Below are 19361 nucleotides of genomic sequence, written 5' to 3'. Positions count from 1 at the left end.
CCGCCCTCTGCTTGATTCCTTTTCCGAAAAACAACCCAAACCCCAAACCTCCTGCTAATTTTAACATTGCAATGGGTTTCTATTTTGCGCGGTTGGCGCTGAAAGTGTTCTAATCGGAACCAACGGCGTCCCTCGCATACGGCAGTGGAATGTGGGAGCCCATCTCAGCCCAGAACTGGGTGTTGACGGGGCAGCGCCCTAATGAGCTGTCTGTTCTTCCGGGGCGAGAAGCGCCACAGTTGGCTCCTCGTCAACCCAAACCCTGAATGGTGCCAAGGCGTGGATGAGATTACTTGAAGAATGCAAGGCGAAACCCCGCCTCCTTGAAAGCAGCCAGTAAAACCCGCCGCCTGGGCGGAATCTGGGTGGGACTGGCGGACTCTTTCCTTTGTCGCTGCATTGAGAGAACTCACAGAATGGGAAAGGAAGGAGTCTTCTCGAGAGGCAAGTGTCCGCAACTCTGAAATCTATGGCTGGGGCAGTTTGAATATGCCTGGGGATGCTTCCAGCTTTTTAATTTCTATATGCAAATGAATAACAAGGTATTCATCTTGAGAGCCTTTCTGCATTTTGCATTCTGTCCTGCAATCTTTGTGGAGTTTGATTTCTCACTCGGATGGTTTCATGATAGCTATTTCTTAAAGGTGTCATGGCTCTGCTTTAATTATGTGTACAGGCTGCGAGTTCTTTTAGCTAAGTTGTGGAAGTGGTTTGGGCTTCTTTGCAGCAGCTTCCTCCAAGCTTTTCCAGCCGAGTTTTCAAAGCTGGGCTCGTGTGTTGCAAATATTCCTTAACTTAAAATGCCTTTGCTTTCTTCGGACGCTGTCCCCGGCCACGGAACGACGGCTTGAATGGTTTTTAATGGTGCTGTGCGTTCCTCGCTGGCGAAATGGGCATTTTTTGGGGGGGGGGGGGCACACAGGACGGGCGATTGCAGAAGCGGGGGTTATTCTAGAATGGTGTGTTCATCCGACCGAGCCGCACTGCAAAGAATGGGAAATATTGCATGCGTTTTGTGGTGCAAATCCGAAGTAATTATGGAAACTGTAAATCGCTAAGCTCAGGAAGAGGTGCAGTAAAGCTGGTTCGGGATTAGTTTGTTGCACTGAAATCCTGACTCTGTGCTGTAACAGGGAAGCAGCCGTTCTCCCGACTCTAAATCATGCCTCTTTGCCTTGGCCAGTTTAAGCCCACCTTTCGGGTTAAGCACCTTTGCCTCCGCTCATCCGGGTGAACTGCGATCGCACGCGAAAGCCTTGCCCCAGGGTGACGGGTGCCTCGACTCGCTCTCCTTGGTGCCGGCCCGCCCGCCCGCGCCGCATCTCCTCTTCGTACCTGTCCGAGAAACATTGCTCGCTGACATCATGGAAACACCCGGCGGCTGCCCGCGAAAGCGCGAGCGAACGCCGCCTTGGCGCTGATCCGTCTGGAGATTCCCCTTGGTCAGCGCCGCTGTCAATCAACCGAGACGCTTCTTTGCCCTCTCCGGAACCTCCCTGGGAGGAACCAAGCTGGGTCTGGCCGAGAGGCTCCGCCCTTTTCTCGCCGCCGAAGGGAGTAGCAGGGAGCAGGCAGGTAGAGCTGCTTAGAGGGTGCATCTTTGTGTTTGTCGCTCCCGCCCGCTTCGTTGTCGTGGCTGTCTGCCTGTCAGTGGCTTCTCTGACTCCTGGCTGTGCTTTGGCAGGTTGCTCAGAGGTGAGGAAAAGCCGCTTGGATCTCGCTCCCTCCAAGCCCTGCCTGCGGTGGGGGCACAACCGCGGCTCGGAAGAGCTTACTTTATAGCCCGACTGATGCTTGCGATCGCTGTCACTTACCAGGTAGGAAGAGGGCTGAGTTTCCAGAAAGCTTGTTACTTGTTCTGATGTAGTTTCCCCCTGGGTTTCCTTTGAGGGGCGGGAGAGTAAGCAACTTTCCAATTGCATATATCGATTTACTGCTCCTTATTTTCTGCCCCTCTCTGGTTTTCCTCTGCAATTTGGCTTGTGTGAACGCTCAGCTGTTATGTAGCTTCGTTTTATAACTACATGCATTGACACTTTTAGCCATAAATATGCCACTGGGGAGGAGAGGAAGAGAAGGGTGTATGCCAAGTTGGTTTGGGAAGATTAGTGATGCAAATAAAAGGACTCACACTATTGTTTTGTGAGCTTCTACTATCTTCTGGCTGCTAACTGCTGGGAGACAGAATACAGTACTGGGTTCAGGAGACGCTTTGGGTCAGTCCAGCAAGGGCATCCCTACCCTTTCCTTTCCCCATCTTCACCCAATGGAGGTATCTTACTAGGTTTGGGGAGCTGTATGCTACCTTGCAAAACTCAGGTGCATCTTATATTCTGTGCACAATTTTTTCACTTGGTTGCTGGAAAGGTTTGCAAAAGAGTTTCTTTTTTTTTTAAGAGCTTGATAATTTGTCTGTGAAGTTATATGTGGCATGAGAAATACTTGCATTGTTTCTTCCAGTACTGAGCTAAATTAGAGAAATCTCTGAGAGAGGTCTTTGCTCAATATCTGTCTGCTACTTTTTATTTTGGCAGAGTTCTGTGGATTGATTTAAAGCTTGCGTACTTTTTCCACAGATGGTAGTTGGCCCTTCAAAAGAGCTTGTATTATTTCCGTAGTTCTTAGGAGTTTTCTTTTGTACTGATATAGTTCCTGTGGTTCTCAGCATCTCAGACCAATACAGTAATATCACTCTGTGTCGAGAAAATACCTATTTTCTCCCACAGCAGGCTTGGTGTTGGGCAGCTGGTTTCCTGTACAGAATTTGAGAGTCTGTGGTGATTGCATGAGAGGCTCTGGTCTGGATGATTTAAATAAGAGTCGCTCCATATTAAGACATTCAAAGTATCAAGCTGGAAGTTCAATGCCCCTGCCATCTGCAAGATACACTGGAGTTCCCCATACTGATTCCTGCTGCCCCAAATAATACGCTGGGTCTATCAGGATCACAATAAGGGTGGCACTTTCCAGTTGGGTATTGTAACATGAACTCTCCAGGCCCTTTGGTAGTATTTATGAGAAGCAGTAGCAGTAAACCACATCCAACTGTGGTTCAAACTGCCATTTGGATGCAGCCTAATCATTGCTTTCTTATCTTTCTTTGTGATGCTGTGCAGCAAGCATAAATGAGCTCAGATCTTCTGAAATGTGGAGTGCAGCTGCATGGTTCCCCTGTTAGCCGTTAACTGGAAATAAACTCATTAGCCTGAATAGGCATGAGCAGATGTCCTAGTTTGCTTGCATTCTCTGAAACGATTCAGATTCTGAACATCAGTCTAGTCATCTCTCATAAAATCTATTGCAATCCTCAGTGGTGCTGTTAGAGAGCAGTATTTGATGTTCCTGTATTTGTTTTTATCCCTTCAAGAATATGTCTGTAGCAGCTTGAAAAGAACTGCAATGTTGAGGATTTTTAATACAATTCTTTTGTTTTGTTTTGTTTAATTGTAAGAGTTTACATACTTTGTGCACTGAAACATATAATTCTGGATTAATTGATGCATTCACCATGTATTGCTTACTACATCTGGGGGTTTGAAGGCTGAATTTCTGGGAGGCTCTTCAGCAGGGAACTACCACAAATCTTGCCTTCTTGCTGTGTGCCTTGGAAATGGCAATAGACAACCAGCTGGCTGTTGAATGTAAGCTCAGAGATCCTGAGAATATCTGCACTTTTGCAAAAATAGCTTGTGGCCTCTTTAACCCCCCCCCCCCCGCCCAGTTTGCACCAATGGAAAATTTCTCCTTTCTCCTTTCTTGATCACTTCTTAAGAGAGGGGAGTAATTAAATCTAGTTTCTTCTAGACACAGTGCTACTGATTTCCTGTTTATTGGGTTCAGAGAAAGCAGCCTGAGCTCATGGCCAGGACAATATGGTCACTGCTGTACCTCTGCATGCAGTGATGCAAACACATTGGTGCCAAACTGTCAACAAGCAACTAGCAATTTTAATGCTAGGCCCAAACTGGTCCTCTGGTATCTCAAAAGTTTTCTTCTTCTGCAAATGGGGCTTCCATTTTTCTGTTTCATTTCATGGGCACTTCATGAATTTGTTTAGGGTGTAGCTTTTGAGCTGGCTGATGTGTGTGTTCATCTTTCTCTAGCGCTCTGCAGCTTCCCTGATTGCCCACACTTTCTGATCTCAACAATCTCTAATGGAGGATTTGCCTCATGATGTCTTCTCTTGGGCTTCAGTTGAGGAAGGGCTCAGTGGTAGAACATCTGCTTTGCATGCAGAAGGCCCCAGGCTCAATCCCAGGCATCTGCAAGCAGAGCCCCCTGTCTGAAACCCTGAAGAAGCACTGCCAGTCTGAGTAGACAATACTGATATAGATGAACTGACAATACTGATATAGATGAACTGACAATACTGATATAGATAAATGGTCTGAGTGTGGGCACCCAAGAAGGACGTACAGTGCAGACCCACAGTGAGATTTGTAGAATGTAAGAAAGGACACTCCTTTGGACCACCTCAGAAGTACAGGTGGTATGAGAAAAGCCCTGGACTCCACCCACTGAATTTCTTTCTCTCTCGTACACACACACACACACACACTCACTTTGAGCATTTTCAATTGCAGTTTCTTTTCTCATTCATAGAGAGAGAAGCAGAAATAACATTTCTGATATTCTTATTAGTGTTGAAAATTTGACACCAACCGCAGTGGTGCTAGTAGCAACCGTGTACTACAATTAGCCATTCCCACAATGGTTCCAGACTGTTTCTCACTATCATTTTTAAATATTTGCTCCCCGCAGCAAGAGAAAGTGGTGCCAGGATACCTGGCAGTTGGCGCCCTTGGAAACAATTGCCTGCCTCAAATCTGCAGCTCACAAAGAATGGGTGCTGGTGGTTTTCCTGTAAGTAGTTGGCTCACACATGCTATGAATCAGGGGTCAGCAAACTTTTTCAGCAGGGGGCTGGTCCACTGTCACTCAGATCTTGTGGGGGGCCAGATTATTTTTTTTGGGGGGGGGGTGAACGAATTCCTATGCCCCACAAATAAGCCAGAGATGCATTTCAAATAAAAGGACACATTCTACTCATGTAAAAACACACTGATTCCCTGACCGTCCGCAGGCCAGATTTAGAAGGTGATTGGGCCGGATCCGGCCCCCGGGCCTTAGTTTGCCTACCCATGCTATGGATTATGAACTATATGAAGTTGTGGGAAATTAGCATCCCTCACTGAATGGCTCCCTGAAGAGCCCTATGCATGTGGGAATGTGACATCTTAAAACAGAGAGAAAGGTGAATATAGCCAAGGTGGATAGAAGATAGATTGGGATTTACTGGCAGAGCTCTGGGTGATCTGTAGTAGACTGGCAAGGATTTTAGGTCCCTGGTGGCTTTAACAGCAGCAGCAGTAGCATTTCCCCTGCCCTAAATTATACTACTAAAATGAAAAAAGCTTGGAATAATCAGGATTGGGTGTATGTGTGGAAGGACTATGAGCTCAGTTTATGCATCACAAATTACTGGGTTCTGAATTCCTTAATTCAAGGCCTTTTCCTTGCAAGTTGGATGAATTTTGATGTTGTAGTAGCATAACACCTGGAGGCAGCCCTGTATAGGGAAGTTTTTAATGTTTAATGTTTCATTATGTTTTTGTATCTGCTGGGAGCCGTTCAGAGTGGCTGGGGCAACCCAGTCAGATGAGCAGGGGTACAAATGTTGTTGTTGTTGTTTATTATATCACATATGCTTGTGTGCTTTTCATGGCTAGCCCACAACTTTTCAGAATGAAGAGTCTGATAGTCAGTGCTATTTTTCTAGAAAAAGAGGTGCTGGAACTCACCTTGTTCTCTTATAATGGCAATGGCACCCAACCTGAGAGGTGCAGGAACTGAGATCCGGCTGGAAAAAAAGCCCTGCTGTTGACACTACACTGCATTTTAGCAGATTTTGTAAACTAAGTTCTGTATTTAATGCATGAGCAATGACTTAACAAAGCAGAAAGCCTGTGGCGATCTTGAATCTATTTCTAGTTGCGCTTGGAACTATTTAATGCTGAAACCAATACAGTAGCGCCCCAATTATAGTATTCTCCACATTACCAGGTTTACTCTCTTATTTTTTGTTTTCTATATAAGCTCAGCAGTGCAGTGTAACTGGCCAAAGAGCTCTGTTTTATTGATTTTGGCCAAGGCTCTCCACTCAAGTTCTCAGACACATTTCTACCTCAAGGTAGAAAAACCTTGCATAGCCAAGGTCTTTTTTACCTTGTCCTCCATTACCGGTTTCACTTGTACACTTTCTAAAAAAAGTTGGCTGCTGGGTCATTTTCTCCAACTTGTTCTCCATCTCCTTCACTGGGCTGTGCTAGGTGCTTCTCTTCCTCATCATGGCCCTCAGGCTCCCTCAGGTAGGGCTGGCAATTGTGCCACACCAAGGCCAGTGAAGTTGTTTTGGTGCCTGAGGCTGAAAATCCCACAAGCACCTTCCCCGCTTCTTTGGCAAGAAAAGATGACGATAATAAATTGAATAACAAACAGTGCGCTGCCCTTTCTGACACCCCAAACAACTGCCTGAGGGGAATATCTTACTCTGCTTAACGGTGAAATTGTGTCCTAGATAAGTGAAGATGCACCTGATACACTGAAGGAGAACTACACCCCTTGTCTTAGACCTGGAAATAAGACGCCCCCATGTATAAGGCGCCCCCTATTTTGGGGGACTCAGATTTAAGAAAATGTGAGGAGATGGCTCAGAGTATGATGCCCCCTAATTTTTGACATTATTTTTAGGGGGGGGAGGAAACCTAGTCTTGTACACGGAAAAATACGGTAATTTCAGGCCATACTTGTCCCAGTGCTGTATGAATCTGCCATTTTTCATCCGTTAAAAATTACCCTTTTTTTGGATACAGTCTTTCATAGCCCCAGCTTCTGTTTTGTGGTGCTGTGTGGTATCTTGGCAGGCTTCAATGTGTGTAGGTTGAGAAACTGCTCAATAAAACCTCCTGTTACTCTCAATACGAATGGATGCAAGGAAGAGGAGATTGGGCAGGGGGGATTTTGCAGCTGTGGTAAATCCTTGGTTTCCGGCTACTCTCAAAGTACAGGAAATATGGGTGAGGTTTGTCTCTTTAAAAAAATGCTTAGCACATTCTGCTAACACTTTTGTGAAACAGCTTGGAAATTAGAGACTATTTGTAAGTACTTAAGAGTTGTTGGTGTGTGTGTATGTATGTGTCTTTTTGGTTATAAAAACAACGCTTTGTTGCCTCAGTTGAAGCTTCAAGAATACGTGTAAAAATAGAATGTTGTAATGTGTGTATTTTTAAAATTTGAATGCATACTTTCTGAGAGTCATGGAAAATGATTTAGATTTTTACAGCAACTGTAACAACCCCAGTTGTCCAAAAAGAATGACATTCATATACTATAAATGGATTTTTAAGGAGAATATGCATGTACACACACATACACAATATTTAATGTCCATTTTCAGGGTGCTGTAATGGAAGATAGCATGAGTGACACTTGGTTATGTATTCAGTCTACAGACAGATTCTGATTCTACTGAGGGTCATGGTGATTTTGCTTCAGTCAAACATTTGAATCCTATAATTCCTCCAAGGACCATAGGCATTCAAGTAGTTATGCCAGGGGTAGGGACCTCTGACCCACGAGCCAGTCTTGGCTTGCCAGGGGGTTCAGTTTGGCCTGCCAGGCAGTTTTTACCAATCCACACTCACCCATCTATCAGCTGACATATCTATGGATGGATGAAAGGACAGGGTTTAATCCTGCATCTGCTGCTCTGCCCATTTCCCAGCAGGGAACAGGATCATGCAGCCTAGGCAGCAGGATCGAATCTCTGGGCATCAGTTGATGAGTGGAGATTAAAGATCAGCATGAGATTGGGAATTTAGAAGGGAGTAGGTGAAACTCTCAAAGACTTCCCATGCAAGCCTCTTCCCTTCCAAATTCCCAAACTCGGAGAGTTGGCGGAGGCTTGCAAAAGCCTTTGGAGTCTCCCCACTTTTGTTCTAAATCCCCAATTTCACCCTGATCTTAAAACGTGTGTATGAGGGAGACTCCCAAAGGCTTTTGGATGCTTCATTCAGCTTCCCTTTTAAATTAACTCGGCTCACAGGACTATTGGATTAAGGTAGGGTGAGAGATAGTGACTTTGCCCTGTGAGCTTCATGGCTGAGCAGGTGTTTCCAGTCATAGACCTGGAACAGACCTCAGCAGCCTTCTGATGCAGAAAACCCACTGTTTCAGCATCCTTGATAGGTGGTTCTCCAGCCCTTGATTTGATACCTATCATGCATTGAAAGAAAATGGCTTCCCTCCAATAATCCTGGGAATCGTAGTTTAACTCTTGCAGATCTCCAGCACCCTTAACAAACACAGTTCCCAGGATTCTTTGGGGGAAGTCATGTGCTTTAGATGTGTGATGCGTATCAAGTCTCTTTCCAAGTCTGAATCATAGCCAGTCTACCACGTCACAAATATTTGTCATAGCTCAGAGAACTTGACTAGAACTAGCCTGGTGTTTCAGTCTTACGATTCCAGGACTTGCTTGCTGATAAGTACATTTTCTCAGGTGCCCTTCAGTTATGGTCCTTGGGTACATGGGACCCACTTTTTCCATGATGTGTCCCCATGTGATTTGCTTTGTCCTTGTGCGATGGTGCTGTGAAAATCAGCTCCTGCGTGGCTGAGGTTGGCAGCTGAAGGGCACCTCCATAATGCACATAGTTTATATTTAAACTGTAAGCTTGCTTCTTGTTAATGCAGTTGTTACTTTTAAAATCTGCTTGGTCTTTATCTTGCCAGCCAGGTGTTTGGTTATGGGATATGTTTAAACACGGGAATAGCGGTGATTAGATAAACTGCAGTGAAAATCTGTCATTTGAGGTAGGCAACGTAACAGCCAGTGTGTATTTCCTTAATTTGCGGTCATCTCCTTAATTTGTGGCTACACTTCGAAATGCAGCTAAAACTTCTGAATGAAAACTCTCCGTTGAATATATCACCATAGATATATTCCCTAAACTGCACGTGCTTAAGGCAACAATCTGCAGCCGCTTAGTTTGGTGCAATCCCAGTGACTTTAATTGAACTGCTCTGGAGTAAATGGGTTGTCAATTACAGCCCAGTTTTTTGGAGCTGCTTAGATTTCTGAGGCACGACAGCAGTTTGCCCTGCCACTGTAAAGCCAACATTCTCTGGTAAGCCAATGATCCAAAGCCATATGTCTCTGGCAGTGTTCGAAATTAGCTAGGTGCCAGGATTGCACCTAACATCTCCACCATTTGGAGGTGCATGCCTGGAGATCATTGGATCTGGACCGTTTTCACACACTAGCAACACATCCTGTAGAATTCTATCCACGATATTTTATCTGCACCATCAAAATGAATTTCAGGAACCAAAATGCTTTTTCTGTGCAGCCTGAGCAGGATCAGTGAACAACATTACAGCTAATTGTTGTAGCTGGTCTTCACCCCACCCCACTGCCCTGCTCACAAGTTGTGAAGACTATTCTTACAGTATGAATGGTCCGTGTCACCATTAAGAAAAAGAGCTAGGAATAGGCCAATATATATGTGGACTGTCCCTGGATTGAGTGACTTTTCGAATTCTCAAAACTGTAGCAGCATAGTGGATTTAGAAGCTGACATAGGAAAGGGTTGCTTGTCTTCTAAACAGTTGAAGAAGGCAATTTGTCAGCCTGCAGGCACATTGCATTGTTAGTCACTTACTGTGGCTGAAGCCTGATCTGCCTTGAATTAGGAAGTCTTGGCAAGGTTTTACAGTGGTGCCTCGCAAGACGAAATTAATTTGTTCTGCGAGTTTTTTCGCCTTGCAAATTTTTTGTCTTGCGAAGCACGGTTTCCCATAGGGTATTAACGGTTTTAAGAAAAAGGAAACAAACTTGCAAGACGTTTTCGTTTTTCGTCTTGCGAAGCAAGCCCATAGGGAAATTCGTCTTGCGAAGCAACTAAAAAAATGAAAAACTCTTTCGTCTTGCGTGTTTTTCGTCTTGCGAGGCATTCGTCTTGCGAATGTATTGCCTGTGTGTGAGAGAGATCAGCTAGAGATCTTTGCATGCCTTTGGTATACTTTTGAGAGATCAAGGGTTGAGCTTTTTGCACAATAACTTTAGCAACTGTCTTCAGGTGGGAACAGTATCTAAAGGTTTTGTATTTTCTTGTGAGCTCCAGCAGCTGCCCCTTTAACTGAAGAAAGGGCATAATTTGGAGAAATGCATGTGGCTGTTTATAGAAGTTCTTGAGATATAATTTGGCGTAAGCAATTGTGTTGCCTAACCACAGTTTGGCTGCTGGATGGCTGTATGCCCCCTCGGAGATCAGACATGCCGTGCCTATTAATACAGGTATGCTGGGAAGCAGAAGTAGGAGAGAGTTATTATTGTCCTCACATCCTGCTTGTAGGTTTCTCAGAAGCATCTGATTGACCACTGTAAGATATAGGGTGCTGGACTTCATAGGCCTTGTGTCTGCTCCAGCAAGGCCACTTTTATGTTTTTAAGCTTGAAAGATGAATTCCAGTTTCTGAGGGATTACTGTACTGTAGGAATGCATAAATGCAAGAAAGAAGCTAGCTTGCGGCATCTCTGCATTTCAGGAGGCAGCTATGATTCAGTAAAACAGGTTTATTGTTTTCACTCCAGAGGATTTTCTTGCAACAAGTATTGTCCTGTCCTAGTCAGATTATTTTGACCATAAGAGCCTGCTCATGCTTGCTTAAAAGCTGATAGGAACGCTAGTTGATAAATTTAACCAATTACCATTTTAAAGCTTAATAATAATAATAATTTTATTATGTATATGCCACCCATCTGACTGGGTTGCCTCAGCCATTCTGGGCAGCTCCCAACAGTATTAAAAACACAATAAAAACTTTAAAAACTTCCCTATACAGGGCTGCCTTCAGATGTTTTCTAAAAGTCAGATAGTTGTTTATTTCCTTGACATCTGATGGGAGGGCGTTCCATAAGGAGGGTGCTACTGCCAAGAAGGCCCTCTGCCTGGTTCTCTGTAACTTCACTTTTTGCAGTGAGGGAACCAGCAATAGGCCCTTGGAGCTGCACTTCAGAATACCTATGTCTGCAGATGTATGTGTTGCTGTTGCATCTCTGGCATGAGAAGGAGAGAGGAAAAGGGAAGAATTCTCCTAGGCCACTGTATGAAAAAACCCCATAAAATATTTGAGGTAATAAAAATAAACTATGTGAAAGCGAGCATCCTACTTGGAAGGAATCCTGCCGTGTTAATTGGTGCTTGCTCTCAGGTAAGTTTGCCTTGCAGCCATCTTCTTTTACAAAGGGTATCAGACAAATTCTAGCAAACTATTTAATTCTGCCCCAGACCACCACCCCCCCATTAGTTTTTCCACAGAGCCAGAATAGCCAGCTGAAGAAGAATAATGCTGACATCTTAAAGGGGAGGCAACATTGATGGACTGCTCATTCCCACTTACAATTAGTCTGGCAGTTCAGTTTTATTTATTGAGGTGGTGAGTTCCCCCATTTGTCTGATGAAAGACCATCTCTCTGCTGTATAAATAGACATCTCGTGGCAGGGATGGAGGGAGAGGGAGAGAGAATATAAAAGTGATTGGTTGGTAGTATCTGCCTGTATTTTATAGGCTGTAAAATTTGTGGGAGTGTCATTGTGTGTGCACTCTGATTAATTTTAAGATGCGTTAATGTGTTTCACAGCTTTAGTTTGTGCTGAACATCATGGCTGACTTCGCTCAATATTGTGACAGTCCTGCCAGGCACCTTGTTTTAAACATTTCCGTTTAGAGCTTGTTTAAAAACAAAAACTTAGCTTTCCAGCAGACATCTTCTCCAGAATCACATTAAATAGGGTGGTGATGGCAAAACTATCAGTGTTGGTGATACCTTCATTCTCTCATGTGCATCATGCTTCTGGAGAGAGAGAATCAATTAGGAAGATAAAATCCCAGCTACTGTATACATTTAGTTTGGATTTTGCACATCTAAAAGTGCTTATTTTTATTAGCTGAGATTTAAGTAAGCTGCTTCTCAGTATATCATGATGTGCAGTGCTATTTTTCTAGAAAAAAAAGAGGTGCTGGAACTCACCAGGAAAACCTTCCCCATTCTCTTAGAATGGCATTGGTGCCCACCTAAGAGGTGCCAGAATTGAATTCCAGGGAGTTCCAGCTGAAAAAAGGCCTGATGATATGGTTTTAGCAGGGAAGCAAGGGCACCTATTGGGACGCGGGTGGCGCTGTGGGTTAAACCGCAGAGCCTAGGACTTGCCAATCAGAAGGTCGGCGGTTTGAATCCCCGCGACAGGGTGAGCTCCTGTTGCTCGGTGCCTGCTCCTGCCAACCTAGCAGTTCGAAAGCACGTCAAAGTGCAAGTAGATAAATAGGTACCGCTCCGGTGGGAAGGTAAACGGCGTTTCCGTGCGCTGCTCTGGTTCACCAGAAGCGGCTTAGTTATGCTGGTCACATGACCCGGAAGCTGTACGCCGGCTCCCTCGGCCAATAAAGCGAGATGAGCGCCGCAACCCGAGTCAGCCACAACTGGACCTAATGGTCAGGGGTCCCTTTACCTTAAAGGGCACCTATGTGCAATTTAGACATAATTTTATCCATCTAGTTTTTTCTTGAGTGTATGTATGTACACAAGTACATCTATATACATAGTGTTTTCTTACTCCTTGCTATTATTATTATTTATTAAGTTTGAACTGGGCCTAGAAACTAATCGGCAGACAGTGCAGTCGGGCCAGGATCAGACTGCCGCCGAATTCTGCACTAGCTGGAGTTTCCGAACCATCTTCAGAGGCAGCCCTGCATATAATGCAGGTAATGTTGACATTGCTGCATGGTCAATGGCTGTATCTATCCACCCACCTGCTCTCCCTCCTCCCTGTTGGAAATGTTCTGGTACTTAATTGGAAACTCGAAACCTTCTTGAAAGTATGGATGTCTAGTACGATGTTTTATTTATTTATTTAAAGAGAAGGTAAATTGCATCTCCCTCTTGCGACTTGATGTAATCTTGCTTCTGGTAATATAGTTGTGTTGCATTACCCAATGTTGATTGCTACGCAAACATGCCTTATTTACTGAAACCAGGATTACCTGGGTGGCGTGGTTTGGAAGGACGGTTGCATCCTGCGAAACTGGGCTTAATCTTGGAGGCTCACCCTTGTATATAATGTTCTTGAGGTTTTGGGTCAGTCCTCCATCCGCTTGGCTGTTGAATGGACACAATATTAATTTTAAGATAAGCATCTTTCTTCTCCCTTTTGTCGTTCAACCTGTTGCTGCTCTTGGAAGCAGTGTGCTAGATTTTAGCAGAGTCCTGCACATGCACGAGCAAGGGGCTTAGCCTAGCCCCAGTTACCTGGGAGAAAACCTCACTGAATTCTGAGTAGACCCTCGGGTTTGCACTGTAAGCAAGTGTTGGGTGCATTTTGGCAACAGGGGCTGTTTTGCAGTCTTCTCGCCATCAGGTAACGAACTTGTTTGGGCACATTTATTAACCTTTCCTCCTACTGTTAGTATGTGCACGCATGTGTTTTCATGCGTCAGAGACGCTGGCTGTCAGGGAACTGCCATCGGAAGGAAGGGAAGTGAAAGGGCTCACACAGGTTGGGAGAGACTCAGCAGCTGAAGAGGGAACCAGTAGGGGGAGAGGAGCTGGGCTGAGGGAAAGGGAGCTGGAGGGATGGCTCAGAGACACTTCCAGCGAAAACAGTGGGGAGGTTTCAGGACCTCCTGTAGGGACACCCACTCCTCGCCGGAAACTGTCACGCAGAGAGTCCAGAAGACGTGTTTCCGTTAAGGAGCTTTTATGTTGGAAGCGATTCCGAAAGCAACCACTGTCGGAATCTGCCAGCGACTGACGGAGCCATGTTTAAGGGGCTCCGTTACAGACAGAGGTTTGCAAACTTGACCAAACTCTGAGGGACTAGGATTTTACACACAAGCAGCTCATCGTCCCATCACAGCATTCCGACAGTCTTCGTGAGCAGCTTGTGCAGGAGAAGGCATCATGAGCAACCCAGCCGGAACCGGAGAAGCAGGAGCTGGAGCGGGTCCAAGCCTGGAAGAAAGGTACCGGGTGTTGGAGGTCCAGCTAGCGCTGCAGACGGCGAGGCTTGAGGAGAGGAGGGCTCAGGATGCAGACAAAAAGGGGAAAGACACCCAGCTCGTCAGAAAGGTACCAGGATTGGTGCAGAAGTTTGGGGGGGAGCCCAAAGACTATCATGGCTTTCGGACAGAGATGCAATATGCCCTCAATCTGCAGTTTGATGAATTCCCTGACGAGGAATCAAGAGTGGCTTTCGTGATTGGGCATCTTGAAAAGGGGGCGAGAGACTGGGTTAGACCCCTGATGGCAGCGAATAGTGACGTCCTAAAGGACACGATGAAGTTCTTTCGCGCCATGGATCTGATGTTTTCCAGCGATATTGAACAGGGAGTGGTCCGCAGACAGTTAATGGCTTGCAAACAGGGGAGCCGATCTGTCCGTGAGTACTGGACTGAATTCACCATGTTGATCCATAAATTGGGGTGGGATCTATCGGCGGAACCCATTCAAATGCTTTTTGAAGAAGGGCTTTCTTCGGCTGTGAAAGACGAACTTTCCCGGGCGCCCAGGGCGGAGTCTATGGACCAGCTGACCAAATCAGCGCTGACCATAGGAGCGCGCCAGGAGGCGAGAGCATTGGAGAGGCGGGAAGGGAAGGGGGAACGTTGGAAGGAGTTCCGCATTCCAGACATTCCAGAGCCAACTTTCCCGCCGGCAGAGCCGATGGAAATCGGAACAGCGCGCGCGCGCGCAGTTTCAAAGCCCAGTGAGGGGGGAAAGAAGGAGGGAAAAGGCGCCCGGAAATGCTATCTCTGCCAACAGCCAGGTCACTTTGCCAGAGTCTGCCCCCAGAGGAAGGAATGGCAAGGGATGGTAGGAGCTGTGGAGGGAAGAGAGGAAGAAATACCGAAGCAAGTAAAAGCCAACGCCTGGCTGCCACCGTCGGGGCACAGCAGTCAGGCCAAAGAGCAGTGAAAGTGCCCACGCCAGAACCTCCTAAACCCGCCCTAGTGATAGAAGTGGCGCTAGAGCTGCCAAACGGACACCCTCTAAAGATAAAGGCGCTGTTGGACTCAGGCAGCTCCTGCAATTTCATGAGCAAAGAGTTTGCAGCTGAACACCAGATACAGACGATCCCTTTAAGCAACCCCCTGCAGGTGACCACGATCGATGGCAGGGAGCTGTTGGGAGGAGAAGTCAGCTTGCAGACCGTCCCAATGATAATGAAGGTGGCAAGGCACACCGAACTGATAGCGTTTAATGTGGCCACCTTGGGAGGAGCTCCCATTATATTGGGGATGAGCTGGCTAGCGTTACATGATCCGCTGGTGGGCTGGCATCAGAGAGTGGTTTCTTTTGGTTCAGCACATTGCTTAGAACACTGCAAAGAGGGAAAGGGTTTGGCAGGGGCCCAAGCCACCCTAGCAGGGACTGAAGTAACGGAGAACGTGAAGGTACCACGACAATACGCAGATCTCCGCGACGTCTTCAGCGAAAGGGAAGCTGACCAATTACCCCCGCATAGACCCTTTGACTGTCAAATCAATTTACTCCCTGGGGCACAGCTCCCTGTAGGCAAGCTGTACGCCATGTCAGACAGAGAGATGCAGGAGCTAAGAGAGTTCATTGACAAGAACCTGAAGAGAGGGTTCATCAGAGAGTCCAGGGCGGTGGGGGGCAGCCCAGTGTTTTTTGTGAATAAAAAAAACACGAACAAGCCGAGACTTGTGTGTGACTTCAGGGCCTTAAATGCAGTGTCAGAACCAGTGGCTTTCCCTATGCCCAGGATTGACGACATTTTGACAAGGGTCAGGAAGGGAAAGATTTTTACTAAACTGGACCTAAGGGGGGCGTACAACCTGATACGAATAAGGAAGGGGGATGAATGGAAAACCACCATGTTCACCCCTTTGGGGGCATTTGAATATTTAGTTATGCCCTTCGGCCTACAAGGAGGCTCCGCGTGCTTTCAATCGTTTATGAACCACGTCCTGGGGCCTTTGCTTTACAAGAATTGTGTGGCCTTCTTAGACGACGTGTTGGTGTATTCTGAGAATGAGGAGCAGCATGTGAGAGACGTCAGAGAAGTGTTGAGCAGGCTGCAAGCCAACCAGCTGTGGGTGAAACTGGAGAAGTGTCAGTTTCATACCAAGGAGGTGGAATTCCTGGGGTATCGCCTGTCAGACAAGGGATTGGCCATGGATCCCGGCAAGGTCCAGGCGGTGCTGGAATGGAAAACACCCAAAACAAGGAAGGATGTGCAGAGGTTCCTAGGATTTGGGAACTTCTATCGTAAGTTCATCCGAAACTTTGCCCACCTGACGGCGCCCATTACGGACTGTCTCAGCAGTAAGAAGAAGTTCGTTTGGACTGAGGAGGCGGAGCGAGCATTTGAGGAACTAAAAAGGGCCGTCGCCTCGGAACAACAACTCCTGCATGTGGATTTACAAAAACCGATGAGAGTGGAAACTGACGCATCAGACAGAGCGATTGGGGCGGTGCTTCTGCAGCCAGGGAAGGAGGAGTCAGAGTGGAGACCGTGTGCCTTTTTTTCGCGAAAGCTGAACAAATCCGAGAGGAACTACACGGTGTATGACCGAGAACTACTAGCCATTCATGAGGCGTTCCGGAGATGGAGGCACCTGCTAATTGGCGCACAACATAAGGTGCAAGTGTGCACTGACCACAAGAACCTAGAGTATTGGAGGACGGCACGAGTGCTCAACCAACGGCAAGTGAGATGGGCCCAGGAGTTCTCCAAATTTAACTTTGAGATTTGTTACGTGCCAGGCCCAGAGAACATTAGGGCGGACGCTCTCTCACGCAAACCTGAATATTTGGAGGAGGAGGGAGCACCCGAAGAGAGACATGTCATTCCAGAGGACCGCTGGGTGTGTGGGGCGGCATTGGTGGGACAAAGAGAACTGGTAGAGGAAACAGAGAATGATGAATACGCCCAGAATAAGCTCAGAGGTCTTAGGGGTGAGGGAGAGGAACCAGGGGGTTTCGAGGAAAGAAATGGAGCTTTGTATTACAAAGGGGCACTGTATATCCCTGAAGGAGACTTAAGGGGGAGGGTACTCAAGCAGTTGCACGACAGCCCCACGGCGGGGCATTTTGGACAACACAAAACCATGTGGTTGGTCACCAGGGAATTTTGGTGGCCTAAGGTGAGGGAAGATGTACGGGAGTATGTAAGAGGGTGTGAGCAATGCCAGCGAGCCAAAGGGGAGAGGCGGGCACCGGCGGGGCTATTAGAACCCTTACCAACCCCAGAACGACCTTGGGAGGCAGTGTCGATAGATTTTATGACTGATCTGCCGAAGTCCAAGGGGAAAACAGCCATCATGGTGGTGGTAGACCTACTAACAAAGATGTGCCACTTTGTAGCCTGCTCGCATGCAGTCACGGCGGAAGAGACAGCGAAGTTATTTGTAGAACACATTTTTAGGTTGCACGGGGTGCCATTGAGGGTGGTCTCAGACCGAGGAAAACAATTTACTTCCAGGTTCTGGAGGAAGCTCATGAGCTTACTGCAGGTGGAGGTCAACTTTTCGACTGCCCGGCACCCTGAAACCAACGGGCAGGCGGAAAGAGCAAACGGGGTCCTCCAGCAATACCTGAGGTGTTATGTCAATGACAGAGAGAATGACTGGGTAGAAAAGTTGGCGCTGGCGGAATTTGCCTACAACAATGCCGAGAATGTGTCCACAGGGATGAGCCCCTTCTTGGCTAATTATGGGTGTCATCCCAGGGCTTTCCCAGGGGGAGAAGGGGAGAGATGGGGTGTCCTGGCAGCCGAGCATTTTGTAGAAGAAATGGAAGCAATCCATCGTCAGCTCCAACTCAACTTAGAAAGGGCGAAGGAAGAATACAAGAGGCAGGCAGACAAGAACCGAAGGGAAGGTGAAACCATAAGGGTGGGAGATAGGGTGTGGCTGTCAACCCAAGGGTTGCCGTTCAAAGGAGGTTGTAAGAAATTAAGACCCAGGAGATTGGGTCCCTTTGAGGTCATTCAACAGGTCAACCCAGTGGCTTTCAGGCTCCGGTTACCCAACCACATGAAACTGCACCCAGTATTTCACAGGTCGTTACTGTCACCGTATGAGGGGGGACGAGAAGGGATGGCCACTCGGGGACCGGTCATAGAAGAAAGGGAATGCAGCAGCCATGTGGCAGAAATCCTCGACGCCAGATGGAAGGGGGATCAGGTGGAGTATTTGGTAGCGTGGGAAGGAGAACCGGAGTCAGAAAACACTTGGGTAATGGCAGAAGATATCAATGACGAGGTATTGATAGAAACGTTCCATCAAAGGTTCCCAAGGAAACCTCAGCCTGTGGAGAGGTTCCGGAGGGAATACTTTGGGACCACCGATGAGGAGGAGGAGTTGGAAGGATTCTCGGAATCGGAAGGGGAAGGGGAGATGGACTCTGAGGAGGAGGAGTACTTCGAGACCAGGAACCGCAACAGGTGGAGAGAAGTGTTCGGGACATCGGAAGATGAAGGAAGTTCATTCCGGGGTTTTGCCTCCTCACCGCCCGTAGAGGAGGGGGCGAGAGGGGATGAAGGGGGCCCTGGAGGGGAGGTGGATGTCAGGGAACTGCCATCGGAAGGAAGGGAAGTGAAAGGGCTCACACAGGTTGGGAGAGACTCAGCAGCTGAAGAGGGAACCAGTAGGGGGAGAGGAGCTGGGCTGAGGGAAAGGGAGCTGGAGGGATGGCTCAGAGACACTTCCAGCGAAAACAGTGGGGAGGTTTCAGGACCTCCTGTAGGGACACCCACTCCTCGCCGGAAACTGTCACGCAGAGAGTCCAGAAGACGTGTTTCCGTTAAGGAGCTTTTATGTTGGAAGCGATTCCGAAAGCAACCACTGTCGGAATCTGCCAGCGACTGACGGAGCCATGTTTAAGGGGCTCCGTTACAGACAGAGGTTTGCAAACTTGACCAAACTCTGAGGGACTAGGATTTTACACACAAGCAGCTCATCGTCCCATCACACTGGCCAATGTAGGGTGCTGGATAAAAATGTTCCAATTGTTTGTGAAGGATCCATACCCAAATTCCTACAGACTCATGAATCTGGCTGGGGGTTGTCTCTGTCTACTTACCGACTTACCGGACAGATAGCAAAGGGGAACAAGGGAATTTGCAAAGCACTTCACAGACAGAAAACAGCCATAGGCAGTTTCTGTCACACAGTAGTGTGTGTGCTCTCTCTCTCTCTCTCTCTCACACACACACACACACACACACACAAACACACACGAAAATACCCATTCTCCCAACTGGCAACTGATA

General features: G+C 47.1%; 1 protein-coding gene across 6 annotated transcripts in view; it reads left to right on the top strand.

Annotated features, from left to right (window-relative positions):
* The first annotated feature begins 230 nt into the window (after positions 1 to 230).
* The window catches only part of OSBPL3 (oxysterol binding protein like 3), a 104728-nt gene continuing 85597 nt past the window's right edge, over positions 231 to 19361 (top strand). The window contains exons 1-2 of one of the 6 annotated variants that reach the window (XM_080974649.1): positions 231 to 444; positions 1685 to 1817. The gene's annotated coding sequence lies outside the window, so the exon portion shown is untranslated. Of the gene's footprint in view, positions 445 to 1601; positions 1818 to 19361 lie in introns of those variants that run through there. The other 5 variants (XM_080974654.1, XM_080974655.1, XM_080974657.1 and 2 more) reach the window with 5 other exon arrangements.

This window comes from Podarcis pityusensis (assembly GCF_964106645.2).
Source record: "Podarcis pityusensis genome assembly, chromosome: 12".
Taxonomy (NCBI): Eukaryota; Metazoa; Chordata; class Lepidosauria; order Squamata; family Lacertidae; genus Podarcis; species Podarcis pityusensis.
The sequence above is the reverse complement of the archived record's forward strand: the minus strand, read 5'-3'. Positions and strand labels throughout refer to the sequence as shown.